This window comes from Ursus maritimus, unplaced genomic scaffold, assembly GCF_017311325.1.
Source record: "Ursus maritimus isolate PB19 unplaced genomic scaffold, ASM1731132v1 scaffold_21, whole genome shotgun sequence".
NCBI lineage: Eukaryota > Metazoa > Chordata > Mammalia > Carnivora > Ursidae > Ursus > Ursus maritimus.
Genome location: NW_024424564.1, coordinates 8,621,726 through 8,641,493, shown reverse-complemented (window position 1 = coordinate 8,641,493; position 19,768 = coordinate 8,621,726). Strand labels below are relative to the sequence as shown.

General features: G+C 44.3%; 1 long non-coding RNA gene across 2 annotated transcripts in view; it reads left to right on the top strand.

Annotated features, from left to right (window-relative positions):
* Positions 1-19,768, top strand: part of LOC103656850 — a 43,189-nt gene that overhangs the window by 3,798 nt on the left and 19,623 nt on the right. For both annotated transcript variants that reach the window (XR_005836668.1, XR_005836669.1), the window contains exon 2: positions 19,208-19,430. This is a non-coding gene — a long non-coding RNA (uncharacterized LOC103656850). The remainder of the gene's footprint in view (positions 1-19,207; positions 19,431-19,768) is intronic.

The window sequence follows — 19,768 nt, the reverse complement described above, 5'->3', positions numbered from 1 at the left end:
GTGTCCCTTGTGATACTCACTAAAAACAAAAACAAAACCTTCTTAAGGAAGAAAGAAAGGGGAGGAAAAGAAAGGAAGGAAAGAATGCCAGGTAAGAAATTTAAAAAGAAATTCTAAACATATAGAACACCGTTTTACCATCCCTGATGTCATAACTGATTCAAGCAAGGACCACCAAAGGATACTAAAACCATTAAGTGAAAAGTCAATGAGAAACCATGGCTCAATAGTCTGTGGCTATACTTGATTACAAATGGCAAAGGGAAAAATGTACTTTTACAATGAAGATATTTGTCAGTGATCCCTTAATCAGGTTGTCAAACTTAGTGTCATTAATGAGACAAACTGATGTTCTGTGTCTCGTGGTATGATGTACATAAAATCAGCTATGAAGGATTCTTGCCGAAAACATTTAACCTGATTTTAATTAAGGCTCTACACCAGCATTATCCAATAAAAATATAATGTGAACTACATATCTAATTTAAAAATTTCTAGTAGCCACATTAAAAAAAGAAACAGGTACCATTAATTTTAATGATGCATTTTATTTAATCTAATTTATCCAAAATATTATTACTTCCATATGGTAATCAACATAAAAATCACTAATGAAATATTTAACTCTCTTGTTTTCATGCTAAATCTTTGAAATCTGGTGTGTATTTTACCCTGATTGCACGTCTTAACTTGGACTAGCCACATTTCAAGTGTCCAGTAGCTACACGTGCCTGCCTGACTACCATATTGGATAGCACATTTCCAGATCTAATTTCCAACTTGCCTAAAATCCAAGAAACTGAGGTACAGACTAATACCACGAGGAAACAGAAAGATTGAGAACAGAAGTCAGAAAACTATTTTGTAAAGGGCCAGATAGTAAATATTTTAGGTTTTGCAGGCCATATGGTCTTTATCACATAATTCTCCTACCACCTCCTCCTCCTCCCTTTCCTTCTTTCTCCTCTTTCTCTTTTTTACAACCCTTTAAAAATATAAAAACTATTCTTAGCTCTAGTGCTGTACAAAAACAGGCCATACATAATATGTTCAACTTGACCTGGCATGGGTGACATTCTATAAGACAGCTGACCTGGATTTTCCAGAAAGTCAGTGTCATGGGGGAAAAGGTAGGAAAGAACAAGAGGGATTCCAGGATTGACATGAGGCCAGTAGCTGAAGTCAAGAGCATAAGGAAAAGGTACAAGATGAGGCTGGAGAACTGGGCTGGAGCCAGAACACGCTTTGAGAGGCCACGGTAAGGGTATCGAGAAGCCACAGAAGGTTTTAGAAGGCTTAACCATTTTCTCTTGAAACCAAGGCATCTCATATTAATCAAGCTCTCACTTCAGTGTCCCCTTGAAATAGATCCTAGGAAATGCTTGTTAAATAAATCAATCTAAATTTCAGTATCTCATTCATACTGCTTCTCATGTGGAAGTTTTTCTTCCCATGTTATATGTAACGTGTCTTCTGGTTATTTTGGAAATATATTTGTTTTAGAATGCCTGGATGGTGTCAAGGCAGGTAACGTGAAGTTATCATTAGTAAAACCTAAACATTTTATCGGGAGAGCAGAGAGGTAATAAGGTTTAGTGACCTGTTTAATTAATGTGATGAAGGAAAGCATGTAATTAACGTGAAGTCATGATAATGATGGTTTCACAGTTATTCGAAAGCACTTCAGATTAATTTGTCCTGATGAGTGTTTTGAATTAGCATTTTGTCTCTTTTGTTTGTTAAAGTAATGTCTGAAGGGGAATGGTAGAATCAAAACAAGAAATGAGTTAAATAATAGGATAACTGGAAAGATTGGTGATTATATACAGAGCAGAAATTATAATAAAAATGTGTTTGATTTCATTCAGTCAACAACAGATAGGCATGTGTGTGGCACGTAGTACTATTGTCACCTGATATCTAGTTCCCCTCTCATTCTAAGCACACAGTAGGACTGTACTTCCCTGCCAATCTGAAGTGTGTCATGGCCATCTGACTTGCTTTGGCCAATGAAATAAGAGCAGCATGTCACTTCAAGGTGGCGGTATTTAACTGTGGGTGCTCGGCTCTCTATCCTTCATTATTCCTCACCTTGGTGATTGTGGGAGTGTGAGGCACAACAATGAGCCATCATATAATGGACAACTGCCCTGGAGAGTTCTGTAGGTCTGCAGTAAACTTTGAGTAAATGAGAATAAGTCTTGGTTGTGTTGATCCACTAAGATTACGGAGTTGTTTGTCTTGTCAGCAGAACCTAGCCTGTCCTTCCTGACATGAGGTTGGCCACATACTGGATGGTTGTGCTGGGGGGTACAGTGAGGGACATAAGGAAACAAACAAACAAAATGTTCCTGCAAATTAATTAAGGTATGTAGTTTGGGAGTTAATGGGCCAAGGGGCTGGAAAACTGCACTGGGGGCATGATTCAGTGCAGTGTTGAACGCTGAAACACTGAGACAGCATTGTGCAGTAGGAAAATGGATTCAAGGAAGTGAAAAGCCCTACCCACAAAGAGCTGATACCTAGTTCCATAATTCTCCAACCAGGAATCCAGACTCTTAGTGGTTAAGTAGTGATATACCAAAAAGGGACAAAAAGACTGAAGATTCAAGTCTTTCAGGAATGTCTAGTTGATTCATATTGTTATTTAATATGTAAGATATGTCTTTATATATATGTATTAAAATGATATATAGGGGGGTGCCTGAGTGGCACAGCCAGTTAAGTGGCCAACTCTTGATTTAGGCTCAGGTCATGATCTCAGGGTCGTGGGATCAAGTCCTGTATCTGGCTCTGCACTCAGTGGGAGGTCTGCTTGAGTTTCTCCCTCTCCCTCTGCCCCTTCCCTGGCTCATAAGCTCGCTCACTCTCTCTCTCTCTTAAGTAAATAAATCTTTTTAAAAAATGATACATAGAATGAAAAAATGACATAGATTTTTAAGGTAAAAGATAATTTTCCCTCTGAGAAGACAGGCTGGTAATACCGCAAGATCCCAAACCTTCATGCCCTCTTCTTTGCCACATGGGTGCCTCGGTGGAAATATTGATGCAATTAATTGCCATTGATGTTAAGCCCTTCTGTCTAAATGTTACAAAGTAATGGCCCCAGTTACCTCAATTACGATTCAATTTAGTCTGCATTATTAGGTAAGTTTTTACTCAAGCTAAAATATTTGTAGGGCTAAATCTGTGCCCTTATGTTTCTATTCCAGTATATAAGTTCATAAGTTATAGGAGAATATGTTGATTTTAAAAATTATTGCTTTGTTAAATATAGTTTCTAGAGACTCCTTTCCTAACAAATATGCCACGATCGAGGTAAGCACCAAAGCAAAAGTGTATCAACTCTGCTACCACAGCGGTATCATGCTGCAGATCAATCCCTCACTGGCCATCTTGGTCTTTGTTAGGCGTTTTATGAAAATTGTTGATCTCATTCTGTATAATAAGTGAAAAAAAGCAGCAAACGTTTGGAAAGTACTAGTGAGAAGAGCAAATGGTTACAATTCATTTATTCAGTCAATACATATTTGAAGACAGTTACTGTTCGGGCACAGAAGGAGAACAGGGAACAGAACAAGTCCTTGCATATTCTAGTGGAAGGAGATAGTTAAAGAGCAAGTAAATGTAAATATCAAGTGGTGATGAGTTTGAGGGGCTAAGATAAAAGCGATCAAGGGGAGAGAGGGTGACCGGACTGGAGGTTTGTTATTTCAGATAATAGTGATTGATGGAAATAGAGGCAGAGATATTATTAAACTGACATTGATGAGATAGTGTATTATATTGGCTCTGGGGTGAATTATTGAACAGAGGAAAGGCGCACCGAGGAACAAGTGAAAAATGTAGCGCTTATGCAATCCATAATCAGCAGCAGATGAAGAAGACTGACTTCACGGAATGGAAATTTATTTGAGTGTTCCACAGGGTCAGCCCGGTTGCAGAAGTCAACCTGCCCTCAGATTAGCAGGTGTGTTTTCCTTGGCTCATTTTATTTTATTTAGTTTTTTAAAAAGATTTTATTTATTTATTTATTTGACAGAGATAGAGACAGCCAGCGAGAGAGGGAACACAAGCAGGGGGAGTGGGAGAGGAAGAAGCAGGCTCATAGCGGAAGAGCCTGATGTGGGGCTCGATCCCAGAACGCCGGGATCACGCCCTGAGCCGAAGGCAGACGCTTAACCGCTGAGCCACCCAGGCACCCCTCCTAGGCTCGTTTTAAAAGGCTGGAAAATCCCCTGCATTTGTGAGAAGATTCTACAAATGATGCATACTTCTGGCCAAAGACAGGGGGAAAGAAATCACCCAGCTCAGGAAGCATTAGAGGAAAATAAGATACAAAGAACTAGATTGGAATGATAAGGAGCGAAAAGGGAAGGAGGGAGTAGCGTGCAGGAAGAGAAGTACACTGCGGATAAAGCAATCATGTGCAGGGCAGTAGAAAGAAGAATTTGAAAATTCTCCTGGAAAAAACAAAAAAAGCCGTAATGCTCTAACAACAGCTCATTTTACCCAATGGCTTATTTCATTCAGGGATATAAAATCTGTGAAATTGCCTTTTTAATAGAAGAAAACAGAACTTGGAGAGGGTACAGAGAACGTTTTCACATTGAGAAAAATAGAACATTTATGTATTTTTATCTTCTCCCTTTATTTATGAAGAAAAATAATAGCTAATTTTGGGTTCTTAGGATGCGTCAACCATGAAGTGCTTTTAGCGAATGAACTCAGTGACTCTTCCCAGCAGCCCTGTGAAGTAGGTACCAATAAAATGTCCGCTTTCCTTATGAGGAACCAGCTATGAGGTTAAATAACTGGGTTAAGGTTGGAAATGGCCCAGCCGGGATTCGAACCCAGGGAGTCTGGCTCCCATGCCTGTGTTCTGCACTGCTACGCATTCAGGCACAGCGCTGTGTTCTCAGCATCTACACACACAGCAAGGGCACAGTGGCTGGGGGCGGCGGCATGGGGACACACATGACTGCAAAATAAAACTCCTTGATGTGTTGCCTTCTCTTATGTGTTTGAGATCTATGAAACATACATTTCTTTGTGCTCCTATGGTAGATTTAAAACAATTATAAAGATAGCCGCATGGTGATGTCATCAATAAGTGATCAATAACTCAAATTGCACGAAGGCTTCTTATTCTTCACATAGCTGCTGATCAACCTGCAAGAACTCCATGCTCAGTGGTTTAAGGTCAATAGTCCACGTGGGAGAAATGAATGTTCTTTACCTCTTCCCTGGCTAGCTCTGTTTGGGGAAGATGATTGTTGGCTGACCCCTTCCCCATAATATTTGACCACTACTTCATATTTTGAGAAAAACCACTTCCTTACAGCTCCCGCACTGCTCTTAAAAATGCTTCACCTGTTCTCTCTTTGTTAAATCGTATCATTGCCAAATGATGGAGGTGAGCCCAGGGTTTAAGCTATGCTGTAGTTCGGGGGGGGGTTCACCTAAAAAGATGACACTCAAATATCAGAACATCTAATTAATCCCTAAGTTGTGTGTATTCTTCCTCTTCCTTTATTTTTTTAAAATATTTTATTTATTTATTTATTTGAGAGAGAGAGAGAGAATGAGCAATGGGGAGGGGCAGGGAGAGAGAGAGAAAGAAACAGACCTCCCGCTGAGCAGGGAGCCCAACGCAGGGCTTGATCCCAGGACCCCAGGATCATGACCCAAGCCGAAGCCAGATGCTCAATCGACTGAGCCACCCAGGTGCCCCTCTTCCTCTACCTTTAAAATATCTCTTTGATTGCCCCTTCATTATGACTGTGTCACACTCAGGGCCATTCCTAGGGTGTGTGGAGCCATGTGCAAATACTTTTTGCAGGGGCCCTGTCTAGATAAACAATTTAAGCCACCCTAAATAGCATAGCAGTGTCATTCTGGCGGTCCAATCTCACGTTCACACAATCCTAAATACAAAAACAAAACTAAACACCCTGCAGAGCTCAGCAGTGTGTTTGGCTTGCCAGGTCACCCTCCCAGAATGAGGACCTAGCCACAGAACCCCAGGATGACCGCATAAGCATGAAGCATGGAGCAACTGGGGAAATCTGGTCAAGTCCACTCATTGGACAGGAGGTGGGAGATCATCCCCCCAAAAGAGAAACTGGTACTGACTGGGCCCATATGGGCCCATCCAGATGGATGGCAATCCAATCACAGCGGGTCCCAGGTACCAGAGAAGATCTAAGAAGACTAAAGGAAGTCCGTTCAAAGACTGAGAACCCCTGATGCCTGGGGCCCTCGTCAGGAGCCCTGAGTTACAAGTGTAAAAGCTGCATCAACACCTTCTTCTGTCCTTCCTCACCGAACTCATTCAACTCCCTCTTGGTTGGACTCACATCCTCCACTTTCTCTCCTTTTGTGTTCATTGTCCTCGTAATGCAAACCTATTATTAATATTTCACTGTCTTCTTTTGTGCTGGGTTCCTTCTTATTGATTTTATCAAATATGAAGCCCTCAGTTGTAGTCCTCATTCGGTTATGGTCTAGATCCTAGCCCCTCTCACCGACTCAAAACATCAGTCCAGCCATCCTCCCCTCTCTCCTGTATCATTCATTTTTCTATCTCTGAGGGATTCTTTCCATCATCACGCAAATATGCCACCTTAAAAATCCTTTCTTTGTCCTCACTTCCCCCCCCCCAGCCACCAACCCATTTCGTAGCTCTCCTGCAGCAAAACCACTTGAAAGGAATCCTTGATTCCTCTCCTCCAGTGCTAACTTGTGCTCTGCACAAAGGCATTTGGTAGAGGAGGCATGGGTAGAGGCTGAAATCTAGTTCATTCTGTTTGCATAATGCTTGACACGGGACTTTGTCATTTTTGAGAAACAACATTGCATGTCTTCCTGGACTTTGTTAGCCCACTTCAGTCAGACTTCCCCATCATTCCCCTAAAACTCCTCTGGTTCAAGGTCACCATGTGGCATTCATATGGGTAAATCCAATGGTCGGTATTTGTTTCCTATTGCTGCTATAACGAAGTACTGCAGACTTTGTGGCTTAAAACAGCACAAATGTATTATCACACAGATCCGAGGTCAGAAATTCAAAACAGGTCAGTGGGACTGCCTTCCTTCTGGATGTTCTAGGGGACACATCATTCCAACCTCTACTTCCACTGTCCCATCTCCTTCTCTGCCTCTGACCCCAAACCTCTTGCCTCTCCCTCCTAAGGATGCTTGTGATTACGTTGATCCCACCCAGACAATCCAGAATACTCTCCCCATGTCCAGATCGTTAACATGATCACATCTGCCAAATCCCTTTTGCCATGGAAGGTCACATAATCACAGGTTCTGGGGACTAGGCTTAACAGTGTTAAGGGGCCCCTAGCCAGCTAGTTCTCTGCTGTCCTCTCACGTGACCTGTCAGCTGTATTTGACGCACTTGATCTCTCCTGCCTTGATACATTTGGGGCCCCTGGTTTCTGGGACACCACAGTCTCTTAATGGTCTCCCCCTCTTGTGGCTGCTGCTGCTGAGTAGTCTCCCTTTGTGGTCTCCCCTATTCCCCCTGACCACGTAGTCTGTGGTTTTCTTCTCTCTACACTCTCTTCATTTGGTCTCACGTCTTTAAACAGCATCTGATATGCCATGATTCTTACATTTGTATTACTGTTTGTTCCTCTCTTTTGAACTACAAACTTGTATTTCCAGCTGCCTGCTCAACACCGCTATTTAGATCACTAATAGACATTTAACACTTAATATGGCCAAATATGAATTCCTGACATTTCCCCCTCAAATCTGCTCCACCTAGAGTCTTCCCCATCACAATGGACGGCAACTTCATCCTCTTGGTTGCTCTAGCCAAACTCTTTGGCTTCATCCCTGACTTCTCTCTGTCTCCTATATCACATCACCAATCCATCAGCAAATTCCACTGACCCTCCCTTCAAAATGTGCCCAGAATCCAACAAATCTCACCATCCCCCCGCTTTCCCGCTAGTATCATCTTTGCCTTCCTTTTTGTGCTAGCTTATCGCAATAGCTTCCTAACTGCTCTCCCACTTCCAGCGCTCTCCCTATAGAGCATTTCTTAATGTAAGAATTATCGTGATCCTTTTAAAACAGGTCTTAGTATATTACTCCTTTGCTCAAGACCCAGCAATGACTCCACATCACACTCATGGTAAAGGCAAAAGCCTGTAAGTTTCTCCATGCTCTGCCCTGCCATCAATCTCAATGACTCTATCTCCTCTTATTCTCCCTTTGTTCATTCTGCTTCAGCTACACTGGCCTCTTTCTTGTTCCTTGAACACATCAGTCTCAGGGCCCTTGCACGACCTGTTCCCTCTGTCTTGAATTGTCTTGCCCAGGGATTTGTGTGGCTAGCTCCCTCACCATTTTGAGTCTTTGCTCATATGTCATTTTCTCAGTGAGACCTTCCCCGTTCACTCTGCCAAAGGCCTTGGTGGGAATGTGGATTGCTACAACCGTTTGAAAGTAATTGCATAGTGTCTTTTAAAATATATTAACACATCCTTTAATACAGTGATGCCATTTTGGCAAATCTCTCCCATAGAAATAGAAAGGATAGAGGCATCCTGTATAAATTTATAGGGATATTTATTGTACATTTTTCTTAGACCAAAAAGAAGCTAGCAGCAATCTGATTGCTAATCAATAGAAAAGTGGTTGAATTAATTGTGGTCAATCATATTAAAGAGCATTATGCAGCTATTAAAAAGAATGAAGTTAGATGGATATTTACTAAACCAAAGGATGGCGATGCTGGGTAATTAACTGAAAGCAGCACATTGCAGTGTGATATGTAAAGTATTATTGCATTTAAAAAAAACCAAAAAACAGGGGCGCCTGGGTGGCACAGTGGTTAAGCCTCTGCCTTCGGCTCAGGGCGTGATCCCGGCGTTATGGGATCGAGCCCCACATCAGGCTCCTCCGCTATGAGCCTGCTTCTTCCTCTCCCACTCCCCCTGCTTGTGTTCCCTCTCTCGCTGGCTGTCTCTATCTCTGTCAAATAAATAAAATCTTAAAAAAAAAAAATTCACATAATTGTCTTAAGGCCATGGGAAAAGTGTCACTGGATAAACCCTAAACTGTTAATATCAGTTTCCTGCAGGATATGGGAATAGAGGAGGAAAATAATTGACTTTTTCCTGGAATACCTTTGTATTGTTTCATTCACTAAAATGTGCACATAATGGTCCAGTAATTACAATTATTTTTTTAAGTTTAAACTACAAACAACTCAATAATAGCTTGCCTCCTACAACCTCGCAGTCCGTTTTCATTCACTTAAGCACCTGCTGATCACGAGCTATAGGGTGGGTAAAGCATGGTGATGGTTGAGGCAGTGGGGAGACAGGGTAAGCTTATTTTCCATCCAATATTTGCATTTTTTAGAAGTTAAATGACTTGCCCCATTTAAAAATCAGAATATTTTCTATTAAAATGTCAGGCTTCTGAATTTAGACTATCTGGCAATACAGGGCCTGCATTCCCTCGTAGACAGAATGCACTTAAACCACATAGTTTGGGCCCCCTTTACATGAGGCCCGTTGTCTCGAACTGGTCACAGTCTTCGCTGTCCCCTATTAATTGCATGTGTCCCCTCTCACTTGTTTACCTCCTGTGTGCATGTGAATCTGTAACTCCTGACCCCAAACGAGGGCAGGGTTGTGTGGATGCAGAGGAAGCAATGAGTTAAGAGCTGTTTCGGGGACAGACGTGAGAGGGCTTGGTGACCAGTTTGCATGTGGGAAGAGGGTAGGGACAAGGAGGTTTGGAGGGATAATGACATCACTATCTAAGATATGGAACACAAAAAGAGAACCCAGTTTGTGGGAGGCTAATGGAAAAGATAAGGGTTCCATTTTGGACAGTTTGAGATGTCTGTGGAACATCCGGAAAAGATATCTGGGTAAAAGTTGAACATATGGCTCCTAGGGAAGTGGTCAAAACAAAAGAGAAAGATTTGGGGGTTGAAGAGGTAGTTTTACTAGTGCCTAAAACAATGATAGTTGATGAAACTGTGCAGGGGTGGTCGGAGTGTGAACTCTGAAGAACATTCCTTTTAGATTAGAGGAAGGGACAAGCAAAGGAGGCAGAGAGTGAACATCCAGAGACGGAGGAGACCGTCCAGGGTGAAAATCATCATACAAGCCAAGGACCTAAGAAAGTTGCCCTGGAGAAAAAGTTAGTAGCTAAACGTCACTGAGCGTCATACCTAGTCCTTCAGAACCTAATCTTAGACACAGATGGGAGTCTTGGGCTCCGGTCCAAGCTTGGTGTTGGACCTCACACATATCTTTAAAAAAAATCTGGGCCTCAGCTACCACATCTGTAAGTAAGGAAGTTGGGCCAGGTGATGGATCCCTAGTCTTTGAAGGACTAACATTCTAGGGTTCTTAGGCGCCTCCTTCTGCAGCTGGTTATCACTACTACCCGTGCAACCCGAAGCCATGCGGCTGTGTGTGTGTGCATTTCAGTTGCTTCTGTATACAGAATGATAACTGAGGCTAGATTTTGTCAGTTCTGCCTACATGAAAAGAGGAAGCAAGCAACTGCTCTCTCTTTAGAAAGAATTTAGAAAGAATTTAAAGAAGGCTCTACTGGGGCACCTGGGTGGCTCAATCAGTTAAGCTTCTGCCTTCAGCTCAGGTCATGATCTTGGGGTCCTGGGATCGAGCCCCTGCTCAGGGGGGAATCTGCTTCTCCCTCTCTCTCTGCCCCCTGCTCTTGCTCTCTCTCTGTCTTGCTCTCTCTCTCTAAAGTAAATAAATAAAATCCTAAAAAAAAAAAAAAGAAAGAAGCCTCTACTGATAACTTCCCTAATTCCATAGATCAATTATAACATACTCATGAATTCTCTTACCCTGAAGTTACTTCCAAAAGTAAATTCATCGGAATATGAGAACAGTGATTTATAGAGGAACCAGTTGTTCTCTCTAACCTGGATCAATCACTTCTTACAGGGGACAGGGGTTCCCTTCTGGTTTCTAATGTTTTATTTACATTACAAGTTCCTTCATGGTGAAGTCTTTTCTCCTACCTAGGAGGCCCTCCATCAATGTGTATTGAAACAAACGTGCCGCAACTTATTCAATGTTTATATTTATCAGTTGGACTTAGAATGGATGTCTCTGCTTAATTAGAGAAAGGTACATTTAAGAAGCATAATTTCGGGAGGTCTCCAAAAAGAAAATGAACCTTGGGGAAAGGAAGCGTCATAGGAAACATATGTGGAAAATGGCAGATTCTGGAATAAGAGAATTGGTTGTCATGCGAGGTGAAAGATGCCAAGATCAAGGAGGGGGGTGAACACAAGGTACAGCTGTCACCGGGTGCAGTTACACAATGGTTGCTCAGTCCGCGCCCACATACAGAGATGTCGCACATCTTCCTTCAACCGTTACCATCTGTTGCACTGGTTGCAAAGGCAGTCACGTCCCTTGCAGGAGGGGATGGAGAGGAAGGATCTGTCACCCTGATTGCTCCAGGTTCCGTTACGGTTTTCTCCTGCAGGGCAGACTCGAGCACTGGCTGAGCTAACACGTTAATCACTTATGTGATAAGCACCCACGGTTGATTTCTGTGAGCTCACCGTACACCTCCCCATGAAGTTCCTTCCAACAGGTTCCTGAGAAGGACCAAAGCCACCTCTCGAACGTGAGGTTCGTGTGCGATGGCACTTGTTAGCGTTGCCAGGTCTAATACAGGACACCCAGATCATTCCACTTTCCAGATAAGCAAGGAGAATTTTCTAGTGTACGTATTCCCAGAGTTTCCTACTTCTTGTTTGTGTTTTTGCCTAACCCTGACGGCCTTGCACTTTGTATTCCACGACATTTCTGTGTTGGAGGTTTCTGAGGGATTCCAGCATCCCCTCCGGGGTGCTTTTGTACCTCTGCTGCCCTCTAATGGTCACAGTTGGTCACTGGCACCAGAAAGGCTGGGTGGCTGGAGTTTAAAGAATTCTGAGGGAACCGGGATGAAGCGCGTGCATTCAGCAAGCATTCACAGAGCACGATCTTACTTTGTCCCAGGCACTATGCTGAGCTAGCTGGCAACTCCACACCCTCAAGGAAGCCCCGGACTAAAAGACAGGAGAAATTTGTACAGAAAGCATACTGGGTCCAAGGTCAGAAGTCTCAGAAAAAGATGTTCTGCTCTAAAATCCATCACTGACAAGCTAGGCACTTAGATTTGGGGGGCTTCTGTTTTCTCATTAAAATAGAGGACAGACAGGGGTGCCTGGGTGGCTCAGCCGTTAAGCGAATGCCTTTGGCTCAGGTCATGATCCCAGGGTCCTAGGATCCAGCCCCGCATCGGGCTCCCTGCTCGGCAGGAAGCCTGCCTCTCCCTCTCCCACTCCCCCTGCTTGTGTTTCCTCTCTCGCTGTCTCTCTCTGTCAAATAAATAAATAAAATCTTTTTTAAAAAAAATAGAAGACAGAGGAAGGAAATAATGACTATTTGAAAAGTGCAGCAGAATTCCTCTGGAGATAACAGCTTTGGGGAAACCCTTGGCCGTGCAAAGCCAGGACCCAGAGTCTAGCAAGGATGAGAAAAATTAAACAGGAGTAAATAAAACTGATAAAACTGATGTAGATAAAAGGGAAAAGGGTGTTGTCCTTAGAGGACTTCTTTGGATGATCACTGATTTGGGAAAGGGGTTGGAGACAAGGGACTGGGGTTCTAAAAGATAGGGCGGAGAGGAGCCAGATGAAGACACCTCTTGTAAATGAGAGCATGTCTAGCAGTATGGCCGCTGGCCAGGCCAAGGAGTCTGGCCCATAGGATCAGTAGGAATAAGGGACAGTCTGATATCTGAGTCTAAAGTTCCTTAATTTGCTTAGTAAACCTACTTTTATAAAGCAAGTTATGGACAACAGTGCTGGGTTCATAGGTCCTAGAAATAAACGTCTGGGACTATATAGCCAAATTAGAGTGACGGGATTGAGAGAGAGCCAGAACATGAAGGGGAGGCAAGGAAGTGCCAATCAGAAGGGATTAAGGAAAGAACGGAGGGTTAGTGGTTCTAGATGACAAGAGGCTATGTCATCCTCCTAGAAATACCTAGAAATGGTTGGGTGTTCACTGTATTTCCTAAAGTTACACAACATAGGCACCTGAGATGTTTTACATGTACAGGAGGACCACAGAAGGCTGAAGAATTTGTGACTCTTAAAGCTCCTGTAAAATGAGGTTGTTGCCGGGGCACCTGGGTGGCTCAGTCCGTTGAGCGTCAGGGTCTTGGTGTCAGCTCAGGTCATGGTGCCAGGGTTGTGGGATCAAGCCAAGCGCTGGGCTCCGTGCTCAGCATGGAGTCTGCTTGTCCCTCTCCCTCTGCTCCTCCCCACCCACCCCCACCTGCTCAATCTCTCTCAAATAAGTAGATAAAGAAAATATTTTTTAAAAAATGATGTTGTTGCTAATTGTGAGTTCCTGTACTGCTCCAGCAGTCTCTGGTTCTTACACATATTCCAACCAAAGGAGAAATGATACACTAAGCACAGAGAAATGGGCGGCACGTACCGGCTGCTGGGATCATGAAGAGACGTCGTGAGGTGTATCGCACCTGGCCTTCCTCTACCAGCTCCTTGAATGCTGCTTTCCTCCACCCGATCGCCCAGGCTAGAACCCTAGAGGCATCCTCAACTCCTGGCTTTCTCCGCCCTACCTACCCCGGCAATTTCTCATAAAGTTGTATAAATTTTATCTCCTAAAAATATGCTTACTGTGTCCACTTCCCTGGACCACCCCAGTCCAGGCCACCATTACGTCTTCCTGAACAGCCTCCTAACAGGTCTTGCTGACTCCCTTCTTGTGCTTCTCTGATCCAGTCTCCACAACACAATCAGAGTCATCGTAGAATGAACCGCATCAATGGCTTCTCATTGCTCATAGCATGACATGATTAAAGGTTCTTTCTGAGCTAGCCTGTGCCAGCTAACTACTGAGGTCGCTCAGGTCACCCCTGAGTTTATCTTCTTTCCCACCACTGCCCTCTTTCATCCTAAGCTTTAGCCACACTGAATTTTATGCAGTTCACCCATATGTGGTGCTCTCTCTCGCTTCACATCTTTGTACAAGGTCAGCCTCGTCGAGGGAGGCTTCCCTGCCCCTCCTAGAAGAGTTTCTCATTCTGTGTAGTCACTCCTCCTAGAGATAATAATGGTAATGATAAGAATTATAGTGCCCACTGCAAGCCAGACAGATCAAGGTGACCGGTAGGAACACACCATTAATTTTGCAGCTGAGATGAATAAAGAAATAAAGCTTTAGATTTTAGGTCTTTGGGATAAACTATAAACATTTGAAATGAACTAATGAACTACTAATATCCCTATCTCAAGATATTAACCTAAAAAATATGGAAGAAACTTTCATAGAAATTCAGTGATCTGAACTCTTAATATGCAAAATTAAATGCCACGTTCAATTTTGTTGTTTGCCCAAACGTGAATTTTGACATTATCCATAAAACCAGAAAGAGCTGCAGAGCGTATAGCGCTCTGAGGCTTGTACGACGCGGCAGAATTTCAGTTTCCATTAAGGAAACAATAAATGACTTTAAAAATTAAACACAAAGCTAAATTTTTCATAAAGAATTGATTTACTAAGTTCCTGCACGGTTTCTTCCGAAAATGTAAAGAAAGTGACCCCTAGTGGAATTCTGATGAAGCATTTCTCTACTGCTTTCTATTTATCTAATTCGCCCACTGTGGAGCTGCTGAAGGTCTGTGTGCCAGGCCTTGCGCTAGGCTCTGGAGACAGACACGACAAAAGTGAAGTGCAGTATGGTTGAGAGGCAACCCTTTCTAGAAAAAGCCGATCAGAGCTGCAGGAGTTAGTGGAAGTAGCGAATTCGGCAAGGGGCGGGGGAGAGATGGTCAGGGGTGGCTGCCTAGAGGAGGGTAGCAACAGGGACAAGCTTTTTGGAACAGAGAAGCTGGAGCAGAGTGGTACCTTCCAGAAATTGTCAGCGCCCTTTGGTTCATGCGCCCTTACAGGAGAATGGAGGAGGTAGAAAAGTAGGCAAGGACCTGGTCTTTATCCTATTGCTGAGTGTCGCTCGTGCTGTCTTTGCTAGATACTAACAGAGTTTTAACAAATCCTGCACGAAGACACATGGAGAACGTTAGTATTAACTAGGCCTTACGTAGGCATGGGAAACTGTTTAAAAATGGGCTTCTTTAAGTTTGCAGACCTCAGAAAGACCAGGTCGGCTAGAACAGAAGATTATTCAAGTCAGGAAGTAAAGAGAGACGTGGGAAGTGGGTTATACATGAGAGGAGCAGAGACCACACAACACTTGGAAATGCTAGGAGTGTGGCCAAACACAGAGTGTGCGGTTACTACTGCTCTCTGCTGGGGAGGCAGCACGTGTAGGTGAGCCCTTACAGAGACCCATCAGGGCTTGAGTCACAGCCACCTTTAAATATGGCCGCGAGCCGCAGCAGGGTCACGACGGTGTATCGAGTCGTTGATATGTACCCAGAGCAGGGCTTTATCTGCATTATTTTAACCCTCACAATAAGCCCATAAGCCATGTATTATTGGTCTCATTGTACAGTGGAGGGAGCTGAAACTTGAATGGTTAATGATTTGCCCCGAGTCCATTCAGTGGGTCAGCAGTGCGACTGATCGATGTGGTCCGGTGGGCCTGGCCCCCAGCGCTGCGGGAGTCATCAGAAACGGGAGGGCGACACAGCCATGAGAGCCAATGAATTCATCAAGGGAGGCTTGAGAGGGAAAAGAGAAGAGGGGAATGTGGAAGCATAATCTGAGGGAACGGCAGAGAAGGAGCAAAAGGAGAAGGTAAAGAAAGCAGAAATAGAGAGAGAACCTAAAGGAATTCGAATTCCAGAAGGAAGTAGAATTCAACAACGTCAGACACTGCGGAGAAAACAAGTGTGATCAAGCCTAAACGTTGATCACAGATTGGCAGTTAGGGGCCCACTGAGGGTCTCAGAGAGAGCAATGTTAGTGGAATGGAGGACAACGGTCTATTAGGGGAGCTGAGGAAGAGGCCGGAAGGGGAGGAGGGAGCGAGCCAGTGCGGTCTGCTTTATCCAGGGCCTGGCCGAGGAGAAGAGAAGTGTTTCCCCCTAAATATTGAAGAAGATAGAATTCAGTTTCTGTATGAAGGAGAGGCAAACATAGAAGACAAGAGGTTGAAGGTAAAGCAGAAAGAATGACCGACCGAGTTTGGGAGAAACAGGGGATCCAGAGCATAGAGGAAAACGGGCAAGAAGACAGATGGAGGAAGAGAGGGAAGGAGGGAGGACCCCACCATATGTGGGTCTATCCGTAAGCAGAAGAGGGAAGAAGAGTCAAGTCCAATGCTTGCTTTTTTCCCTCTGAAGTAGAAATCAGGGGCAGTGGCTCAGAGTCAGACGATAAGAAAGGACAGGAGGCTTGAAGAGAAGCCTTCTCATGAACACGGTGACTGGCAGGAGGGGGCTGGCTGGAGCGGCTGCCCTGGTGTTGTAGGCCCAGACCAGCACCACAGTGCTTGCCGCCCGGAGCACAGATAGCAGACCACAGGGAACTAGAGAGGAACTAGATAAATTTGTACAGGGCAGATAGTTTGAGGATCAGATATGGCAGAAAACAAACGAGAATACTACCAGCATTACAAAAAAAAAAAAAACGGAGCGGGGGGTGGGGGCGGGGGGACCTAGGTGGCTCAGTCAGTTAAGGGTCTGCCTTCAGTTCAGGTTATGATCTCAGGTTCCTGGGATGGAGCCCTGCATCAGGCTCCCTGCTCAGTGGGAAGCCTGCTTCTCCCTCTGCCCCTTCCCCTGCTTGTGCTCTCTTTCTCTCAAATAAACAAATAAAATCTTTAAAAACCGAAGAAGAAGGAGGAGGAGGAGGAGAAGAAATGGAGGGGGGGGTGTTGGGATTGAAGCCTGGGGATGGAGAGGGGTGTCGTGATAGACTGACATGAAAGGGGGAAATTGGAAGCGGAGATCTGTGTTGGAGGCCACTTTGGTGGAAGGAAAAGAGTGGGAACAGAAGAATTGGAAGTTGTGATCCAAGGGGAAAATGCTAGCCTTTTAGTGAGAAGGCCTGTGTGCCAGGCACCATGCTAAGCACATCCTACATATTATTTTATTAAACTTTACAGCAAACCTATAAAGTTAACATTACTCTTCGCTGGGGCACCTGGGTGGCTCAGTCATAAGTGTCTGCCTTCGGCTCAGGGCGTGATCCCAGAGTCCTGGGATCGAGCCCCACATCGGGCTCCTCCACTGGGAGCCTTCTTCTTCCTCTCCCACTCCCCCTGCTTGTGTTCCCTCTCTCGATGGCTGTCTCTCGCTGTCAAATAAATAAATAAAATCTTTAAAAAAAAACAAAAAACCAAAACCAAACAAACAAAAAACATTACTCTTCTCCTTTACAAGTTGATTCATCGCTACAGCATATGCACTAAATCCCAACGCTGAGGGTGAGAGGTGGTGAGGATGGGTGTTGAAAGACAAGGGTGGCCATAAGGGTGAGATGTTCTCCTAGACTGGATTCGAGGGTCGGAGCGACAGAGCTCGATGTAGATGGGTCTGACATACTAGTAATGCATTACCACCTGGACGGCCAGGAGCAGGGATGAAGATCGGAGTGAAGGGAGTAAACTGGAAGCACAGAGCAAGGGTACGGGAAAAGAGAGGGTGAGGTAGCGTGGTTGTTTGAGCTCTAAAAGTGGTGCCTTTTACGTATGGGGCTGGGCCGGGCTGGCTCTATGATTTGTAGGGCTCCGTACAAAATGAAAATGTGGGGGCTTGGTTTCATCTGAGGCCTCTCTCCTCAGCTTGTAGACAGCCAGCTTATTTCTCTGTCTTTACCAGCTTTTTCCTCTGGGCTGTCTGTGTCCTAACTTCTTCTTATGAGGATGCCAGCCATCTTGGATTAAGGCTCTCCCCAGTGACCTCATTAACCTTCATTACCTCTTTAAAGACCCTCTGTTCAAACACAGTCACATTCTGAGGTACTAAGTGTGAGGTCTTCAACATATGAATTTTAGGGGACACAATTCAGCCCCGTAACAATTGTTCAGAGTTTCAAGTTAGCAACTACAGAGTGCTGAGCCCCAAGCAGGGGTACCTCTGTGCGTGGGCGCCGGGTGACGGCACCACACACATGCCCGTGAAGCCAGCCCTGGGCTGGGAGATGCGTGGTACAGGAGCAGCAGTGTGGAGCTGGAAGGTTCGGACCGCCCCCACCCGGACCTAGAGGGATCAGGTTCATGGCTGAGCATCCTTTCTGGATGGAATTGTAAAGGAAGCAAAGCAGTGCACTTGACGAGAGCCAGGTTTTGTTAAGATAATAGAGAGAGTGAAAATGCCTTTGAGCGGGTGGAGGATGAAGAAAAGTCTCTTTGCAAGCAAATGAACATCTCACTGAACAGAGGAGAAATGTCTGGAAGGGAGGTCGACAGGGAGCAAATAAGCTTTGGAGGGAAGAGAAGTGCACAAAGATGGGAGTATGGGGCGCCTGGGTGGCTCAGTTGTTAAGCGTCTGCCTTCGGCTCAGGGCGTGATCCCAGAGTCCTGGGATCGAGCCCCGCATCAGGCCCCTCTGCTGGGAGCCTGCTTCTTCCTCTCCCACTCCCCCCGCTTGTGTTCCCTCTCTCACTGGCTGTCTCTATCTCTGTCAAATAAATAAATAAAATATTAAAAAAAAAAACAAAGATGGGAGTATGAAGAGAATACATACCAAAGGACTTTACATTTCATTACTTTTCATGATGCTGGTTTTAAATTCCCAGAATTTAGAAATTAAATTTAAATTGAATTGAATTATAATTAAACATTCACATTCCTTGATCCAACTGCTGCCGGACCTCATGTACAAACGTGGTACTACTGATCAACCATGGAAAACATTTCATGCTGATCTACCCCCGCTCTCTTGTCGTGTCCATTCCAATCAAGGCAATATTTGCAGAGGATAGATTATGAAGAAGTGTAGCTTCATTATATAGCCTACTCTCCCACCCTGGAAACAAAATCATAATTGTCATCAATCGCTGTAGAGCTCTAACAAATTAAGCTTAGTCCCTTGTATATTCGCTCGAGTCATTATCCTCACTCTTATATTAGTCTCTCCCAGAGGACAACTAAAAAATCTTGTCTGCATTTATATGGATAGAAATACAAGTAATTAATAAATTTAAAGAGCTTCTTTTTTTTTTTTTAAGATTTTATTTATTTATTTGACAGAGAGAGAGACAGCCAGCAAGAGAGGGAACACAAGCAGGGGGAGTGGGAGAGGAAGAAGCAGGCTCCCAGTGGAGAAGCCCGATGTAGGGCTCGATCCCAGGACCCTGGGATCACGCCCTGAGCCGAAGGCAGACACTTAACGACTGAGCCACCCAGGCGCCCCTGGTATGCTTACTTTTATCAACCTCCATGAACTTGATCACTGCAGATCTGTCATTGAGAGGTAAGTCCATTCCAAGGAGACCGAAGAATTCTAGTCCCTGAGATGGCAAGGCTAAGATGGATTCTCAAAAACTCACTGAGGTCAGTTCACCTTGGTGGAAGCCAGTCTGGGGTATCAGTCAGTCCTATCGGGTATGACTTTCTTTAAACTCTCACAAGCAATGACATCAAAGAGTATGTCATACCCTGGAGGAGATCACAGTCTTAACTCCAAAAAGAGACACAAATAATATGGTAATGATTACAAGCAATAAGAAAAATGTGAAAGTGGATAAATGTCTAAATTAGTGAGAACAGAGGAGAGGAAGTTTGGGAAGGATTCATGGAGGAAGTCATATT